This window comes from Scyliorhinus torazame, unplaced genomic scaffold, assembly GCF_047496885.1.
Source record: "Scyliorhinus torazame isolate Kashiwa2021f unplaced genomic scaffold, sScyTor2.1 scaffold_1083, whole genome shotgun sequence".
Classification (NCBI taxonomy): Eukaryota; Metazoa; Chordata; class Chondrichthyes; order Carcharhiniformes; family Scyliorhinidae; genus Scyliorhinus; species Scyliorhinus torazame.
The window spans coordinates 26267-46924 of NW_027308810.1; the positions used below are offsets into that span (position 1 = coordinate 26267).

The window sequence follows — 20658 nt, forward strand, 5'->3', positions numbered from 1 at the left end:
AAAGTTTTTAAGCATGTTTTGGGAGTGTAGTGCGAGGGGGAAGGGCCAAGTGCAGACATAAAATTAAAAATGGTACTGTAAATTGTAAAAATAAAAAGACACGTAAACCAGGTTAAAGCAAAACAACTAAGAGAATGACGTAATGTATGGACTAATTGTACTCGGTCTGCTGGTCTGCCTGACAAGAGGCTGTTACTTCAATCGTTACAGCCAGCGAGAAACAGGCAATAGTGGGTTGCTTTACATACGGTCCAATTCTCCTTTCCAAAATAGGGAAGAGTGGAAAGAAAAACAATCACTGCTCCTAGAAGACTAATGACAATGAATCATGATGCTGCTATTTGTTTGCTGGAGTTTTAATTTCCTCTAACTTGAAAATCTTACAATAAGGTCACATTTCATCCTTCATTGATAAGCACAGATCATATTAGTAAAATGAGCATTAATATTTACGATGGTTTAAGAAAAAGAGGGTACAAAGGAAGGGAAAAGGAATATTTATACTTGACCATTCTCATTCCCCAGATGTTTCAAAGCACTTCCTATTCAGTAAAATACTTTTACAAAGAGTCATAAATATCCAAGAGGTAAGTCTTCTAACATTAGGATTAAAACATATTTGCTGTGGCATTAATTTGTCCAATCTCAAATTAGGGTTATTTTTCCATCTGTGATATCCTTATTAAGTAAGCCAAGTTTAATCTTCAAAACCAATTATTTTCCTGGAGTGGTAAAAATACTTGCTAAGATGCATCTGTAAGAAAAAATATATATGCTCATCTGTCTCAAGCCATACCAATTTAGTTCCTCAACTCAACTGAATGTTCTTTCTTATAAATACATGTATACAGAACAGAAATGATGATGCACTCTGGAATATTTGCCGATCCATGGTACCGTTGTAATTTTCTCAGCATTTTACCTGATCTGCAAAATTTTGGTATTCTTCTGGCAAAATCCAAGAGCGAGGGTAAAACTTGTATTCTTCAGGGAATAATTCTTGCATCGTTCGAACAGCCCGACTAAAATTGATTTTACGCACTAGCTCCGTCATGCCTAAAAGGAGTAAAGGAAACTGCAATTATGACGTGACGTGGTTGAGTTCAACAGATTAGCTTTGATACAAAGTACTTTAAACTCTATTATACTAAAAAGCAAATATAGGTTAATCAAAAACAGCTGAAAAACAATATACTTCCAGCATTTTTAAAACATTTTTATTAGAATTTTCCAATTTGTCATATAAAATACATAACATCAATAGAATGATACAATTCTTATGTACAATTTACATGCTCCCCTTTCATTCTCCCTCCGTCCTCCCTTGCTCCCCCTAGCCTTCTGTTAATCGGGCTCCATTTTGGGCCCCTTCTTCCATTGTGGGCGTTGTAGTCTTTTTCATTTTGTAATTGTTGTTGTTGCCCCTATGGCTTTGTTGGAGGGGGCACTCTGCCCCCCCCCACTCTTTTCCCGTGGCCCCTCCCGGTATTTTCCTGGATTCCTTCCTTACTGCCCACCCCACCTTGTTCCTATCTGTTCTGTGTGGTCATGTCTGCCCTCATTGGTTCCCCCTCCCTTCCTACTCCAGCAGAGGGCAGTAGAGCGGAGCTGCTGATTGGTTGTTGCGGGGAAAATTTGCATCAGTGCATTGCGGTCACTGCATCCAGAAAGTGTACCTGAGCAAGACACCCTAGGTGTTCAAGTCAAGGCAAGGATCCAGAAGAGGGCAGTAGAGCGGAGCTGCTGATTGGCTGCTGCGGGGAAAATTTGCATCAGTGCATTGCGGTCACCGTATCTTGAAGGTGGTTTGTGGAGGAGCTGTTTCCCTCCCTACCTCCTCCTCTAACCAAAAAAAAAGACAATCACTGTAAGGATCCCAGCCGAGTAAAGATCAAAAGGGAGACTCGAGGGCAGGTAGAAGTAGAAAGAAGTTGACCCGTGACGTCACAGCCTGCAGTGAAAGAGCGCGAGGAGAGCTGCGGGGACTCAGTGAAAGAGCGCGAGGAGAGCGGCGGAGACTCAGTGAAAGAGCGCGAGGAGGGCGGCGGGGACACAGGATAAAAGAGCGCGAGGAGAGGGGCGGGGACACAGTGAAAGAACACGAGGATAGCGGCGGGGACACAGGATACAGAGCTTGAGGAGAGCTATGGGGACAAAGGATAAAAGAGCGCGAGAAGAGCTGCGGGGACACAGGATAAAAGAGCGCGAGGAGAGCAGCGGAGACACAGGATAAAAGAGCGCGAGGAGAGCGGCGGGGCACAGGATAAAAGAGCGCGAAGAGAGCGGCGGGGACACAGCTGCCGGAGAAGCGGCCTTCAGATTTTTTGGCGGGAGCAGTGGCCAGGGCTCTGTCGGGAAGGTAAGTTGTCCTCTTTAAAAACTTACCTTGAAGAGTGACATCACAACAAAGCAATGACCTGATTGGCCGGTAAGGAAAGTGCTCCAATTAGCAGTAGCTGGGAGAAATTTAACTCTTCGTGCGTTGGTAAGTATTGTGATTGGTAAGTAAAATCTTTATTCCTTTCACTTATTCATTATTTGATATTATATTTGTAATCAGTTAAGGTAAAGTGTAAAAATGGCAAGAGATCCCAGACCCATGTTATGCTCCTCGTGCTCAATGTGGGAGTTCAGGGACGCAGCCGATGCCCCTGACTCCTTCATGTTCAGGAAGTGTGTCCAGCTGCAGCTCCTGTTAGACCACATGATGGCTCTGGAGCTGCGGATGGACTCACTTTGGAGCATCCGCGATGCTGAGAAGGTCATGGATAGCACGTTCAGTGAGTTGGTCACACCGCAGATTAGGATTTTGAGGGAGACAGGGAATGGGTGACTAAAAGGCAGAGAAAGAGCAGGAAGGCAGTGTAGGTGTCCCCTGCGGTCATCTCCCTCCAAAACAGGTATACCGTTTGGATACTGTTGGGGGAGATGACTCACAAGGAGAAGGCAGTGGTAGCCAGGTTCATGGCACCGTGGCTGGCTCTGCTGCACAGAATGGCGAGAAAAAGACTGGCAGGGCTATAGTCATAGGGGATTCAATCGTAAGGGGAGTAGACAGGCGTTTCTGTGGTCAGAAACGAGACTCCTGAATGGTATGTTGCCTCCCGGGTGCATGGGTCAGGGATGTCTCAGATCAGCTGCAGGATATACTGAAGGGGGAGGGTGAACAGTCAGTTGTCGTGGTGCATACAGGCAACAACGATATAGGTAAAAAAACGGGATGAGGTCCTACAATCAGAATTCAGGAAGTTAGGAGATAAGTTAAAAAATAGGACCTCAAAGGTAGTAATCTCAGGATTGCTGCCAGTGCCATGAGACAGTCGGAGTAGAAATTCAAGAATAGTCAGAATGAATATGTGGCTTGCGAGATGGTGCAGGAGGGAGGGGTTCAGATTTCTGGGACATTGGAACCGGTTCTGGGGGCGGTGGGACCATTACAAATCGGGGGCAGGACTGGAACCAATGTCCTATGGGGTGCTTTTGCTAACACTGTTGGGGAGGTTTTAAACTAATGTGGCAGGGGGATGGGAACCAGATTAGGAAGTTAGAGGTCAGTAAAGAGGCAGTAACTAAAGCCAGTAAAGTACTAGATAATAAACTCAATGTGACTAAGGGGAAGAGTAGACAGAGATGAGATGATGAACGCAAAGGGACAGGTGGTCTGAGGTGCATTTGTTTCAATGCGAGAAGTGTAGCAGGTAAGGCAGATGAATTTAGGACTTGGATTAATACCTGGGAATATGATGTTATTGGTTTTACTGAGACTTGGTTGAGGGAAGCGCAAGACTAGCAACTAAATATCCCAGGGTATAGATGCTTCAGGAGGGATAGAGAGGGAGTTAAAGGGGTGGAGGAGTTGCATTATTGGTCAGAGATGATATCACAGCTATGATTAAGGAGGGCATGATGGAGGATTCGAGCACTGAGGCAATATGGGTAGGACTCAGAAATAGGAAGGGTGCAGTAACATTGTTGGGACTTTACTACAGGCCTCCCAGAAGAGAGCATGAAGTAGAGGTACAAATATGTAGACAGATTATAGAAAAATGTAGGAGCAATAGGGTGGTTGTGATGGGAGATTTTAACTTCCACAACATTGAATGGGACTCATGTAGTGTTGGAGGTGTAGATGGAGCAGAATTTGTAAGGAGCAGCCAGGAGAGTTTTTTAGAGCAGTATGTAAATAGTCCAACCCGGGAAGGGGCCATACTGGACCTGGTATTGGGCAATGATCCCGGCCAGGCGGTTGAAGTTTCAGTCGGTGATTACTTTGGGAATAGCGATCACAATTCCGTAAGTTTTAGAATACTCATGGACAAAGACGAGAGTGGTCCTAAAGGAAGAGTGCTAAATTGGGGAAAGGCCAAGTATAAAAAAATTCGTCAGGAGCTAGGGAATGTGGATTGGGCGCAACTGTTTAAGGGTAAATCCACATTTGAAATGTGGGAGTCATTTAAGGAAAGGTTGATGAGAGTGCAGGACAGACATGTCCCTATGAAAATGAGGGATAGAAATGGCAAGATTAGGGAACCATGGATGACGGGTGGAATTGAGAGACTAGCTAAGATGAAAAAGGAAGCATACATAAGATCTAGGCGACTTAAAACTGATGAAGCTTTGGAGGAATATCGGGAAAGTAGGACAAATCTCAAACGCGCAATAAAGAGGGCTAAAAGGGGTCATGAAATATCTTTGGCTAACAGGGTTAAGGAAAATCCCAAAGCCTTTTATTCGTATACAAGGAGCAAGAGGGTAACTAGAGAAAGGATTGGCCCACTCAAAGACAAAAGAGGGAATTTATGCGTGGAGTCAGAGAAATGGGTGAGATTCTTAATGAGTACTTTGCATCGGTATTCACCAAGGAGAGAGACATGACGGATGTTGAGGCTAGGGATGGATGTTTAAATACTCTAGATCAAGTCGGCATAAGGAAGGAGGAAGTTTTGGATATTCTAAAAGGCATTAAGGTGGACAAGTCCCCAGGTCCGGATGGGATCTATCCCAGGTTACTGAGGGAAGCGAGGGATGAAATAGCTGGGGCCTTAACAGATATCTTTGCAGCATCCTTGAGCACGGGTGAGGTCCCAGAGGACTGGAGAATTGCTAATGTTGTCCCTTTGTTTAAGAAGGGTAGCAGGGATAATCCAAGGAATTATAGACCTGTGAGCTTGACGTCAGTGGTAGGCAAACTGTTGGAGAAGATACTGAGGGATAGGATCTATTCACATTTGGAAGAAAATAGACTTATTAGTGATAGGCAACATGGGTTTGCGCAGGGAAGGTCATGTCTTACAAACCTAATAGAATTCTTTGAGGAAGTGACAAAGTTAATTGATGAGGGAAGGGCTGTAGATGTCATATACATGGACTTCAGTAAGGTGTTTGATAAAGTTTCCCATGGCAGGTTGATGGAAAAAGTGAAGTCGTATGGGTTCAGGGTGTACTAGCTAGATGGATAAAGAACTGGCTGGGCAACAGGAGACAGAGAGTAGTGGTGGAAGGGAGTCTCTCAAAATTGAGAAAGGTGGCTAGTGGTGTTCCACAGGGATCCATGCTCGGACCACTGTTGCTTGTGATATACATATATGATCTGGACGAAGGTATAGGTGGGCTGATTAGCAAGTTTGCAGATGCTACGAAGATTGGTGGAGTTGCAGATAGCGAGGAGGACTGTCAGAGAATACAGCAAAATATAGATAGATTGGCGAGTTGGGCAGAGAAATGGCAGATGGAGTTCAATCCAGGCAAATGCGAGGTGATGCATTTTGGAAGATCTAATTCAAGAGCGGACTATAAGAGTGGAAAGTTTTTTATGCAGAGGGTGGTGGGTGCCTGGAACGCTTTGCCAGCAGAGGTGGTAGAGGCGGGCACGATAGCATCATTTAAGATGCATCTCGACAGATATATGAATGGGCGGGGAACAGCGGGAAGTAGATCCTTGGAAAATAGAAGACAGGTTTAGATAAAGGATCTGGATCGGCGCAGGCTGGGAGGCCGAAGCGCCTGTTCCTGTGCTGTAATTTTTCTTTGTTCTTTGTTATTCACTATTGGCTTTGAACAAGTCTTGGAACAGGCTGATGAATAACCCCCACGCTTTCTGGAAGCACACGTCCGACCCTCAGATGGTGTTTTTGATCTTCTCCAGGTGGAGAAATTCAGACAGTCTGCCAGCCAGTCTGCAGCTGTGGATGGTGCTGATCACCAGCAGAATAAGATTCTCCAGCGTGCGATTAAGGAAGCAAAGCCAGGGCATCCGCCCTCTTTCCCATATGTAGTTCTGGCTGGTCCGACACCCCGAAGAATGCCAGTCTCGGGCACAGCTCCACCTTCACCCCACAACCTTGGACATCGCTTCACAAAAGGTTGTCCAGAACCCGACAAGTCTCGGGCAGGCCCAGAAAATGTGGATGTAGTTGGCCAAGTCTCCCTGGCACCGTTCATATGTCCTCCACCTCCGGGAAGAACCTGTTCTGGTTAGGTGTGATCTGTGCACCACTTTAAATTGCATGAGGCTTAGCCTTGCGCTGGTGGATGAGGTGGAGTTGGCCCTACTCAGAGCTTGGCTTCAGATCCCCCACCCTACTTCTGTCCCTGGTTCAGAGGTATTGGAGCGGTTTAGGCTAGGAACGGGAATCCCTGGTGGGTGAAACTCCTGTACAACGCCCCGAGGTAAGCTTTCGGACTAACACCACAGCTCTGTATACTTCCAGCTGCACAGAGGCACCAGGCAGAGATTCCTACTGTCCCCATTCCTGTTCACCTGGAATAAGACCTGTGCCATCCACAAACATATTCCGGATGATCGAAACAACATCATGGTTTTGGCAGAAACCTGACAGAGGGTGATGACATCTTTCTGCTAACTGGAGCTTCTCCACCTGGCTCTACCTTCCCCCCTCCCAGACTGTCAGAGGTGTTAGGGCAGCACGGTAGCATTGTGAATAGCACAATTGCTTCACAGCTCCAGGGTCCCAGGTTCGATTCCGGCTTGGGTCACTGACTGTGCGGAGTCTGCACGTCCTCCCAGTGTCTGCGTGGGTTTCCTCCGGGTGCTCCGGTTTCCTCCCACAGTCCAAAGATGTGCGGGTTAGGTGAATTGGCCAATGATAAATTGCCCTTAATGTCCAAATTGCCCTTGGTGTTGGGTGGAGGTGTTGAGTTTGGGTATGGTGCTCTTTCCAAGAGCCGGTGCAGACTCAAAGGGCCGAATGGCCTCCTTCTGCACTGTAAATTCAATGATAATCTATGATTAATCTAGGACAAAGGTTCGGCACAATATCGTGGGCCGAAGGGCCTGTTCTGTGCTGTATTTTCTATGTTCTATGTTCTATGGTGTGGTTCTTAATCATGAAAGCAGTTTTATCTGTTCCATTAATGCTCTGGCACTTTCCTCTCCTTTGTTTATGTTGCCTTGCTCCACTCTCTCTTGCTTATAATCTTCATTTTCTATAATTTACCCAAGTACTATGCTGATTTTCTCACCAAGATATCGTCAAAGCTTTCTTCTCTCAATCTCTGAATCCAGTGTCATCCTCCTCGGTTTATCATCCAGGTTCTCCCAAGTTCACTGCTCTCAATCCATATTTATAGCCTTAGACCTTGCAATCTCACATGGCCTCACTACACTTGTCGTATCACTGATGAGGCAATCTCTGATCACTTCCTTACATCCCTCTCAATCTACATCCTCCTTCCAACTCTTGCTTCTGTATTTGCTCATGGAAAAACAACTCTTCCAGTTTGTTTGCAACTGCATTTGAAAAATTTGAACTGCCGAGCCTCCAATCGCTATGACATTTCTGCAGCCAGCACATCTTCATCACTACCTTTGATGCCCTGGTCCCCATTAAAACCATGACTCTCTTACTCCACCTTCCTCTTCCCCACCTCCTCCTTTCAAGGGACGCAGACAAATGAAAATAATAATGTGGGTTAGCCATCAGATCTGGCAGGATCAAAGTACTGTCAGATCTTGTTGTCATCTGCTAAAACTGCTCACTATCCCAGGATTATCCTGGAATACAAAGATAATCCTTGGCTTCATTTATCTGTTGTAAAATATAGGCTGGAAGTATTTTCAATCATCTTCAGCCAGAAGTAACAAGTGGATGATTCACCTCCACCTGCTCTTGAGGGCCCCAGCATCACAACTGCCAGTTTTTAGCCAATTTAATTCACCTCACCTGGTCTCAAGAAATGGTGGGGACACTGAATACAACAAAGATTATGGGTCCTGACAGCATCCTGGAAGTAGTACAAAAGATTCAAGAACTAACAATGAACTAAGCCAAGCAAGGTGGTATGTCCTGTTGGCAAAGCAGGACAAATCCAATCTGGCCAATTACCGCCCATCAGTCCAACGGAAGAGGACATCAACACTGCTATCAAACAGCAGTTAAGAGTAGCGCCAGGGGCTTCAAAGAGTGTGAGAGGGGGAAGAGGCAACAGTGGACCAAGTGGCTTGTTGCTGCTGGGGCTCAAGACTGTGGACTGACCACAGTTGGAGAAATTCCAAGTGGGATGTCACAGGAAATCAACAAGTGAATGGTTTGTGGATATTTTGTTCCTTTAGCTTAAAGACGAGCACAAATTCTGGTTTTATTAGCTGTAAGTTTTAAAGACTAGCACAAATTCTGGTTTTATTAGCAGTAATGTTTTGTAGTAGCAACAGTAAAGCTCATTGGGAGTACTCTGGTTTATTAATCAAAATCAGTATATTTTTAAAAAAGTAATACATTAACATATGGCAGGGCAGATGATGTGTTGCGACTGCTGAATATGGGAGTTCCAGTTTGGTCCAGGGCAAACATGCCTGAACTTGAGGAGTTCTGGCTCAAGAGTCATTGATCTAGGTGCTGAGCTGCAGACACTGTGATGCATCAGGGAAAGATAAATGTACCTGGACAGCTGGTCACTCTTCAAGGGCAGGAGGGTGACAGCGAGTCAGGTAGAGAAGGGGATTCAGCAGGTAGTGATGGAGGAGTCTCAGCCCCTGACTTTGTCAAGAGGTACGAGATATGGATGAGCAGTCTGGCCGTGGCACCATGGTGAAGAATGCCATTCAATTGAGGAACGTGAAAAGAAATGTCGGAGATGATACAGTCAGAGGATAGGTCCTGTTCTCTACAGCAGCGACTGGAAGTTCCAAAAGTAGTGTTGCCTGCACAGTGCCAGAATTTAAGGCCATCTCCTCAGAACTGGAGAGGAATTTGAGGAGGAGGATCCAGATGTTGCATTCCAGCTGGGAACAAATGACATACATAGCAGTCCATCGGGGAACAAACAACATAGCAGAACATAATTTTTGTTAGAGAAAACATCAGAGGGTAATAACCACTTGATTGTTGCTGAGCCACCCTATTGACATAGGGTCAAGCAAATTGGAGAAAAATCATACGGCTCAAAGAACGGTGTGGGAAGAAAGGGTTTCAATACATGGGATACTGGCTTCAGTACTCAAGGGGAGAACCACAAGAGCCAACGGGCAACAAAAGAAAGAGCGCACCTAGTGGATGCCGCCGCCGCCGCCCCCCCCCCCCCCCCCCCCCCGCACCAATTGAAGGTGGATTAAAGTTTAAATTCAAAATAACTGATTGAAGTACAACTTCTACTTGTTCACATTTTTAATTTTTAACACTTTAAATTTGGTGTATCTACATGATGGTGGGATTTGAAATAACTGCACATTTCACTGATGGAAAGAGTTGATGTCAATTTTCCATTAAAAAAGTTGCCAATCTGACAGCACAATTGAAAAACGGGACATGTAAGGCGTATTCAGAATTAGACCTTAGCCCTTAATTGAGTAATGTTGACGAGTTGCAAACATGTTTCAACCAACTTGAACAACAACAAAAAATTACTTTGAACTGCTCCTAAAAATTGAATACAGCAGCTTTTCTGCATGTGATTAAGTTCAGCATCCTGAAAGGTTTTACAATTTAGAATTTATGAATCAGGTCAAGTCAATAGCGAGCTGCTTAGTTAGTTCATTGACACAGGTGGGGTGATCCACTGGCTGCACCACTTCAAAGGTCCCTGATTTACCATTAAATTCATTGTGGTGTAACAAATTTAAATTGGAGCAATTTAAAATTGGTTTGCCAGGAAATTTTGAAGCAAGTTCATAACAAGATCAGGAGACAAAACGGCATTTCTTTGTGTGGTGTAAATCTCAAAGAATGTTGTAAAAGGCAAGTTTGATGATCTTGAAAGTTTTAGCACAATCTATGTAAACAAATTGCACAAAGCCTATGGAATGATGGGACTTCATGGACAAATAGTTTCATTCCATATCTGTAGTAGCTAGTCCCTTGAAGGTGTAGCCACCTGAGTTGGCCACTTCCCGACTTAAAATGGAGAACCGCAAAGGCTGAAGGGAAATTCAGCCAACATAGGCAAAGACTAGTAAATACAGAAATCATGTATATTGGAATCTGCAAAACAACCAGACAGCACTAAAACCAGCAGCCATCTGCATAGTACTGTTGCAGCAATGTGTGACTCCCAGGCACAATGGCAACAGTTAAGGTAAACAAAGCCAAGCCAGATCCCTCGGCGCCAGCAGGAGCCAAGACAAAGGAAGGCCAACGAACATTTAGGGGCCGCCTAGCGATCAGGGAACCGCTCCATCATTGGAGAAATCGATCCAAGTGATCGGAACGCAGTCCAATCACTTGGAACAAGGTACGGGGTCCGCCCCAAAGGGCAGGAAGCCCCTGGGACAATAAAGTAAAGCCCCCAAGTTCAAACAGTCCTTCATTCAGCAACTTGAATCACCCCTTGACAGTGACCTGCCTCGCTGCCTCCAACCAAGTAAGTCTCAAGTCAACGCTCGCTACGAGATAGGCGCTCCTAGCTATCAGTCCATACCAGCTTTTGAATCCTGCAGACTCAGGACCTGAACGAAAGGCCATTTGTTCCCCTGACCTGGTGGGCCAGTCCGAAGCTAAGTGTAGGCCTTCTAGTGATAGGAATAGCCTAGAAAATAGTGTTTATGCATGAATAGTGATTTACTGTGTATAATAAATGTGCTTTGATTTGAATCTTACTAATTGGTGTGTTGAGTTATTGATCATTACTTGAACTTGAACCTCGTGGCGGTATCATAAAGAGACCTGGCGACTCTAGAGCAAAGGTTAAACAAACAGAGCAAATTACGATTTAAGAGCCAACCAAAAGTTAGCAACATATTACTGGCGACATCCTGACGGGACCAGATCGAGAAGTGGCTTAACCACTCCAGGAGAACCCAAAATTTGAATTAGAAATCCAATTGGGAACAGAAAAACTACAAGTGTTCAAGCAGTTCTGATCAATCCTCATAATTCGGAAGTGTGTTAATGCATGCGTAACTAACAGGGCGATAAAGTAAACGGATAGATTATTGTTGCGACAAAACTGTCGGGAGGTTGCATTCCGGAAAATAGTGAAAGCCGTACCCCGTAATTACAGCACCGCCTTAATACCCATTGTTCCAAATTTTAAGAGAAGTATTTAGAGAGGAAAGATGGCAATGCAGACAATGCAACGCCTCATGAACCCCGAAGAATTCATGGTCGCAGCGACCAGCAGTAGAGTAGGACAGTGTCCCGTTTGGGAATAGGAAATCAGAAAGTACCTCAAAGGGAAAGGATGGCCCCATTGGAGCGAATTCTGTGATAATGAGGAAACAGGTCCCGGGAGTATTGGACATACTTGGTGGGAGAACCTGTCAGAGATTCATAAGAAAAGCTTGGGAAAAGCTCGCAAGCCGATGGCAATCGTGTCCTGTTTAGCACAATTGCGAGGCACAGAGGAGGTCGTTCGGACACTCCGTAAAGAGATAGAAGGAGTACATCGAATGAGCAAGGTCGATGTGAGCAAGATAGAGAAAGAGAACCTAGAATTAAGAAGGAAGTTAGCAGCAAAGGACGGAGAGGTGGATGATGCCAAGTGGGCACACCAGTCTTGTCTGGCGCACCTAAGCATCTTCCAGACAGTACGAAGCGGCCTATCAGAACACGCAACCTGCAATCCTGGTAAGAGAGGAAACAGAGAAACAGGTAGAGGCATTGCAAAGGCAATGTAGTGACCTGAAAGCAGCATTACGAGCACTCCATACTACCACCACGGAGCACAGACAAAGCTCACTAGATCACGCAAAGTGCCGGAAGCAGATTGCAGAACTGCAGTCTTTACTTTCAGTTCAGAAAGGATTCCAGAGCACCTTTGGATCCCAGTTAGATGAGGAAGACGGCCCAAATTGGGAAGAATTAAATGAGACCGCGCATAGATATGTTCAGGGAACATGTGCGCAAGGAAAGCCCCAGAAGAGAAAAGTGCCCCAACCCACGACATCGCAGATAGTTCAGGCACCAATGAATCCAGTAACCACCCACCGCACAGTCACATTGAACGGAGATACTGAATTTTTTTATACCACCCCCTTAGCCGTGACCCAATTACGGGACGCGTGCGAGAAAATCACACCGTTCCTCCCCACCTCAGACCCCCACCACTTCTTTACTAGAGCAAAGCAGCAGGCAACCATGTCCGGCCTGGGTAAGCGTGAGCACGTGAAGCTCAGTTTTGAGCTTCGACCCTTCGGTCGTAGCAGCCCTTCCCAACCCACAGAATGTAGGAGGAGGCACCCTTGAGGAAATGCACGCAGCGATCCTAGACACGATTGGCTACAACAGAGGTGACCCCGTAGAAGGCCTGAATAAGTGCAGGCAGAAAAAGACAGAACACCCCACAGCGTTTGCTGGATGCCTGTGGATCCATTTCACAGCAGTCTTTGGAAATTTAGAACGCGCCCATTTGTCCCAAGACGTTATGGCCAAATGGACCCGCACCCTTATCTCCCATGCCACAGAGGCAGGACAAAAAGCCTGTACGAATTATGACCCCTCAGAGGAAGCCCACAATGAGAAATGGGTTTTAAAAAGATTGTCCCGCACCTGGGAGCAGTCTGTACAATATAAACCCGCAGTTAGGAAACCCGAGGAACAGCAGGCAGAAGCAGACATCCAAGCGGTGAAAACGCATCAGAGCCCTGCATGGGTGAGCGAAGGCTGGAACAGCCCCCCACAAAAGCCACAGGAGCGTTACAACTGTGGACAGTTAGGACACTTTGCATGAGAATGCAATGCCCCACAAAAGCCACAATGAGCCCAGCAGGCAGGCACTCTGAACAAGAATAGGACAGAGCCCATACATAGTGTGAGCACCCGTTCAGACCAAGCAGACCTGAACGGAACGGACTGACGGTGTTCGGGCTCCCCCAGTTGGGTCTGCGACACCCTTTGGGATAGGTCCTGCCAACCAGTAGTTGCAGCAAAGATACGGGGGCAGCCCATCGTATTTCTCTGGGACTCAGGAGGGTCCCCCGCACCACAATCAATTCCTCCACCATATTCCAGAAAGACACGTGGCCCATTACAGCCACCATCACCCTCAGCGGCTTTACAAGCCACTCACAACAGGGACACATCACAGCCCCTGTACCCATTCAAATCGGCAACGTCACCACCAAGCACCCCATAGTCTTAGTCGACCTGCCCCTCACAGCAGAACACATTTTGGGCATCCATTTTATGAATTCCCACAACCTGTCCTTTGATCCAGTCAACCAATGTGTTTGGAGAATGGCAAAATCCGCAAGAGCCCCCGCAACGCTCACAATAGGAGGATATGCAAACAAGATTATTGCAGTCGGCGAATTCTGGTTTGACCCGACCACAATTAGCACAGACAAGCAGGTTAGGGCAGTTCTGCCGAAGCACAGAACAGCATTCGCGACCCACAAACACGACTGTGGTCGGATGACTGGTTCCGTTCAAATCACAGGACCCGACCCTAGACCCCAAAAGCATTTCTGATTTCCCCAAGAGGCAGAGGGAGAAATCGCAAACGTTATCGACAGCTTATTAGAGCAGGACATACTCAGCTCAGTAGCCTCCACTAATAATGCCCCGATTTGGCCAGTGAGAAAGCCCGATGGATCATGGCGACTGACCATCGATTACCGGGAACTCAACAAAGTCACCCCCGCAGCAGCCCCCACGGTAGCCACAAGTCCCGAGACCATGCTCAAACAGGGACTCAACTCACAATACTTTACGGTTTTGGATGTCAGTAATGGATTCTGGTCCATTCCATTGGCAAAAGCGTGCCAATACAAATTTGCCTTCACTTTTAAAAATCAGCAGTACACGTGGACATGCCTTCCTCAAGGATTCCACAACTCCCCCTCCATTTTCCACCGACAGCTGGCAATGGTTTGTCGAAATTTTCTCGCCCCGAATGACTGGTCCAGTATGTGGACGACCTATTACTGCAGACAGACACCAAGGCAGAGCACATCGAGCTTCTGGCCGAACTCCTGGAACTCCTACAGAAAATTGGTTGTAAAGTAAACCCCAAAAAGGCCCAGATTTTGGAAAACAAAGAGATATATTTGGGTACGATTATCACGCATGGTAAACGCAAGATCAAGCAGAAAAGAATTGACTCGATTGCCAAATTGCCCCTTCCCCAGAATGTTTCAGCCCTCCGGTCGTTTTTAGGACTGGTTGGCTACTGCCGAAACCACATTGACGGTTTCGCCAGCAAGGCAGCACCCCTGTCGGAACTCCTAAAGAAAGGAGCCCCTTGGGAATGGCTTCCGCAGCATACGGATGCTTTGAAAAGAGTCCTCATTGCACTACAGGTTACAGACCCGCTTTCCCCTTACGCTATAGAGATAGTTAGCACCGACCGCACCCTTTCGGCCGTGCTCCTCGAGGAACGGCACAAACAATTAAGACCCGTAGTTTACGCCTCCAGAGTTTTAGATCCTGTGGCGCAGGGATTTTCGGCCTGTGAAAGGCACCTGCTCGCAGTTTTCTGGGCAGTTTAGTATTTTTCTTACATAACCGGACTAAACCCCATCACAATCCTCACAGAACACACCCCCACCCAACTTTTACTTGACGGACGCCTCAAGGACGGTACAGTTAGTCAGATTAGAGCAGCCAGGTGGACCCTTCCTTTGCAGGGACATCACTGTTAAAAGGACCAAGACCCACACTTTCTTAGCCAATAACCTTCTGTACCAAGCACCCCCCATGAATGTGAAATCATCTCACCACACCACAACACAGGCCCCTTTATTGCCAAAACACCCCCCAGAAAGATAGGTAGTTCACCCCAGAGCCCCCAGCACACAGACACGTGCAAACCTCAGAATATATGTGGATGGTTCTTCCACTATATTAGAAGGGAAGCGCATTACAGGATGCGGCATTTATGTCGAGGAAGTGCAGGGACGCGCCCTAGAAGAAATATCACTAAACTACCAGGACACTTAGGCGCGCAGGCGGCAGAACTAGCAGCCGTGGCGTACATTGTGGATCACCCAGATTCCTTCCCCAGCCCAGCAGACATACACTCGGACAGCCTCTATGTCTGCAATAGCCTTACAGAATTCCTACCCCTGTGGAAAGCAAGAGGACTTGTTTCCGAAGACGGAAAGCCCCTCCCTTCAGCCCCATTGCTCCGCCACATTTTAGAAAAAGCACAAAACAGGACATTCAGAATCGTTAAAGTTCGAAGCCACCACCGTTCCTCCCCCACTAGAAATGTAAAGACCGACCCACTGGCAAAAGCAGGTTCCAGGCACGGATATTTTTGGACACCCCCCGAAAGCGCACCAGAAATGCAGTTCAGGTCTCGCAGACTAATATCGAGGATTTAGTGCAGGCCCAGAAGTAGGATAGCAATCTCAGGGAGATTTTGAAAGGAAAATTTATGGCACTTTACGATAGATTTAAATATGCGCTGACCACACATGACGGTGTGGTGTTAAAAGACACCCTTTATGTGGTTCCTGGACAGGACAAGAATCAGCTTATTTGTTTGTTCCATGACAGTCATGGGCATCAGGGAATTGGTCCCACTACAGCCCTTCTCAGGCAGCTCTGTTGGTGGCCAAGTTTAAAAGAAGGCGTAACGCACTACGTTGAGAACTGCCTTATCTGTGCCCAGAACAATCCGGACAGATACGCAAAGAAAGCTCAACTTAGCCACACCCGCCCCGTTAATGGCCCCTGGACTAACCTCCAGATCGATTTTATAGGACCATTGCCCCCTTGCAGGAATGGTTACAAATATGTATTAGTCGTCATAGACACTTTTACGAAATGAGTAGAGGCATTCCCATCCAGAACTAACACGGCAAAGACCATCGCAAAGATCTTAACCCACCACATCTTTACGAGATGGGGACTCCCCCGCAGCATTGAATCCGACCAAGGTTCCCATTTTACGGGACGTGTCATGAAGAACATCCTCACGATTCCAAAAATTCCACATCGCATACCACCCCCAGTCAAGTGGTATCGTGGAGCGCATGAATCGGACCCTAAAATCAACCCTCAGAAAAATGGTCCAACAAAACACCATCACTTGGGATTCAGTCCTCCCCTTTGAGCTGATGTTTTTGAGAAATACTGTCTCAACATCCACAGATTACACCCCGCACACTCTCATGACCGGACGCCCCATGAAAGCCACAGAATTTTTATTAGGATTGGACTTGACCAGCCCCGAAGTGATGGCCCTCACACACGAGAACGCAGTAAAACACCTAGTTGAAAATGTAAAAACGGCTCACCTAGCAGCCGCAGTAAGATTAGGCACACGGAAGAAACAGAGCAAGGCCTGTTTTGACAAGACAGTGCATTCAACTGAGTTTGAGGTAGGACAGCAGGTCATGCTCTCAATTTATAACCCCAGCACATTCCTGTCACTTAAATATTCGAGCCCGTATTCCACTGCGGACAAAGTAAGCCCCTCCGTGTATAAAATTAAGTACCCCAACGGAAAGACTGCGTGGTTCCATATCAACCAGCTTAAGGCATATGGCCCACAGTCCAACCACGCACACCACGTCATGCTCGATGCAGCAGACCACGCCCCGCCCATAGCCAACATATCCCTAACCTCCCCCAACACGCCCACCACATCCACGGACTCGCCCTCGGCTCCACCCCCAAACTCTAGACTCCACCCCGGTACGCCCACAGACAGCAGCAGCAGCGATAGTGACTGTGACTCAGACATTAGCCACAGCACGCCTCCTACTATCCCCAGGCAACAGGATCCACACCCAGCGAATCTGACCACGATTCGAGTGATCCCTTCCTCATCACTTTCCTCAACAAACCCCACCAAACCCCACCGCCCTACGATTACGACCCCGATTCCGTCCCCACAGAACTAGACACCACCTTTTGGCACTGCGACAACTCATACAGGCTCGTCCGGAACGACGAGATGGACCCCAAATCGCACCATGCAGCCCTATCAGTCCTTATACATTCGAGAATATGGCATCCGGGAGAAGATGACGACTTTGAGTCTGACTCCCAAAACGAGAACCCCTTTGCGACCCTGTTTGCAACCGATAACGGAGGTGTCCAGATGATGTTTTAAACAGGAACCGCTTGGGAGAAAACGGCGTTCTTTCTGATGGAACCTGCAGCATGTTGTTTAATGTTGTTTGTTACTGTTAGTGTTAAATGTTGTACGTAAGATCGGAAATTATTTTTCCACGGCCCCACGCCATATTTTTCGTCCGAAACCTTTGAGAACTTGCCCGCACGCTCATCGGCAGAAACCGCTGAGAGCTTGCGAAACCCCCCGTTCATAACTGCCCTTCTGGTTCGAAGGTAGAACCAATACGGCAACCCCCACGATGACTACATTTTTGCCCGTTCTTGTCGGTTGCTCAGGCAGTGGAGAAACGGCATTGGTCTCCGCCCTGCCTGAGGACACCCACTCTGGTCAGCTACGCTCGGGTATAGAACACACGGCATTGGTCGCCGTCCTACCTGGGGATTCCATCCAAATCTTACCCGTCGCGGCCCATACGCACCTCATTTCGGCACTTTTCGTTCAAAAAGTTTTGTTTTGTTTTCAGACAACCCCTAGGTTGCCATCCCGATGCTATTTACAACCTCAAACATTTGGATGGTAAATTGCACAGCCTGCGAGACGGCTCGCACTGTTTCAGTACTTTTAAGTGTGTCTTGTCCTCAATATTCGTTTTTTTTTTAATGAGGGAGTCACACATGGTGACAAATTGTAAAAGGAGAATTGGCACTAAAGAACAGACATACTAACAGACGAGATATTAAACCAAGATGGTAACAGACACTATGCTTGATCCCACAGAACCCCAGAAGCTCCAGGAAAAGAGATGAAACGGAAAGGAAGAGAAAAGAGAAAGAAGATAACAATGAAGACGGCATACGTGTTGTTCGTTATTGCAATTTGTATTCGGTTGCGCGTGAACGCAAACCCCCTGACCCCAACCCCCCCCAGCCGTTAATGATTCACTTCCCCATAGCACCCAGAGCCCAGTAACAGGCAACACCACACCATCATGGTGTGATAAGCTCATAACGTGGTACTCCCTTTCCTACGTAGTCGAATCCCTATTAGTGTTGGCGATACTCTGCAGCATCGTGCAGACTATCCGCATGAGAAAATGGAGAATGAGAGCCTACCGCGCTCGTACCCCGGTATACAGAATAAGATCCCCTATGTTCAATTATCCCCAGGACCCCGAACCCCTCGATCTATAATAAAGGACATTCGTTTGCATTCTTCTGTAAATAACAAAATGGAAAGATTTGACAACCCTGTGCTTGACTGCCAAGCCAGGAAAAATGTAAATGCTGCTTTCATTTTGTATTGTTTAGGAAGTTAGTACGATTGAATGTTTGAGTGAGTGTAGTTTCTTAAGGACAGTTAGAGGTACCGTTTTTTTAATTTTGTAAGGCATGTCCCTGTTTTGACATAGCGCCACTTAGAAATTGTTAGTTAAAATTTTTCTTGCATAGTTATGGTCAGTGTAGAGACCATAGAAGAGTACTCACCGGGTCAGGGAATGAAGACAACGCAGTTATGTGATCCTTTACGCTTCGCGTTAGGATCACAAGGAGGGTGTGTAGCCACCTGAGTTGGCCACTTCCCGACTTAAAATGGGGAACCGTAAAGGCTGAAGGGAAATTCAGCCAACACAGGCAAAGACTAGCAAATACAGAAATCATGTATATTGGAACCTGCAAAACAACCAGACAGCACTAAAACCAGCAGCCATCTGCATAGTAATGTAGTAGCCATGTACATAGCAATGTGTGACTCCCAGGCACAATGGCAACAGTTAAGGTAAACAAAGCCAAGCCAGACCCCTCGGCGCCAGCAGGAGCCAAGACAAAGGAAGGCCAACGAACATTTAGGGGCTGCCTAGCGATCAGGGAACCGCTCCAGCATTGGAGAAATCGATCCAAGTGATCGGAATGCAGTCCAATCACTTGGAACAAGGTACGGGGTCCGCCCCAAAGGGCGGGAAGCCCCTGGGGACTATAAAGTAAAGACCCCAAGTTCAAATTGTTCTTCTTTGGCAGGGTCACTCAGCAACTTGAACCAACCCTTGACAGTGACGTGCCTCACTGCCTCCAACCAAGTAAGTCTCAAGTCAACACTCGCTACGAGATAGGCGCTCCTAGCTATCAGTCCATACCAGCTTTTGAATCCTGCAGACTCAGGACCTGAACGAAAGGCCATTTGTTCCCCTGACCCGGTGGGCCAGTCCGAAGCTAAGTATAGGCCTTTTAGTGACAGGAATAGCCTAGAAAATAGAGTTTATGCGTGAATAGTGATTTACTGTGTCTAATAAATGTGCTTTGATTTGAATCTTACTAATTGGTGTGTTGAGTTATTGATCATTACTTGAACTTGAACCTCGTGGCGGTATCATAAAGATACCTGGTGACTCTAGAGCAAAGGTTAAACAAACAGAGCAAATTACGATTTAAGAGCCAACCAAAAGTTAGCAACAAAGGGATGTTCTCTACTGGAGAGATCATGTGATCCACTGGTCCAATCAGAGAAGGGAGTTGGAAATTCACTGGGATTTGTCCCAACAGTTGGACCCTGGAGCTGAATATGGAAAGACTGTTTTAAAACATTCTGTAAATAGTTGTTTATAGTTGATATAATGGAGTCAGTTCTTGAAATTATTACATTGGTGATGAGGTAAAAACCAACGTCCCAGATTGCAAGAATTTATGGAAATGTCAGATTGCAAGGACAAGCCTGCCTGCAAGGAAGAGAACAATCGAAATGTCTCTTTTTGGGAAACTAGAGCCATTTAATCCTGTTACAGAAGATTAGGTACAGTATGTGGAACGCTTAAAATAATTTTTCTATGCAAATGAAATAGAGGGGAGGAGAAGCAGAGTAGTTTGTGTTAACTACGTGTGGGGCACAGACATGCAGTCTGATGCAAAGCTTAACATTTCAGATGTTCCTGATGGGTACTGCCACCCCAAGCCCCCAGTAATTTCACAGCATTGCAAGTTTGATTTGACCGGGAGAGCTCCAAGGGAGACCATTGTAGCATTCGTGGCGGGGCTCAAGAGGATAGTAGAGCGTGTGATTTTGAGACTACGTTAAATGAGATGCTAAGATTGTAAGTGGCATTAACGATAAAGCCATACAAAAGACGTTTTTGGCAGTCTTGGAAGTAGATTTTAAAAAGACGCTGGAGATTGCTTTAGTCATAGAGCGCATAGAGAAAGGCCCCCAGGAGTTACAAAGCAGAGACCACCAGTTAGGGTACAAACT

At 46.5% G+C, this 20658-nt stretch overlaps 1 long non-coding RNA gene across 1 annotated transcript in view; it reads right to left on the minus strand.

Moving 5' to 3' along the window:
- Positions 1-340: 340 nt before the first annotated feature.
- The window catches only part of LOC140407006 (uncharacterized), a 32171-nt gene continuing 11853 nt past the window's right edge, over positions 341-20658 (minus strand). The window contains exon 2 of the long non-coding RNA XR_011939409.1: positions 341-1056. This is a non-coding gene — a long non-coding RNA (uncharacterized lncRNA). The remainder of the gene's footprint in view (positions 1057-20658) is intronic.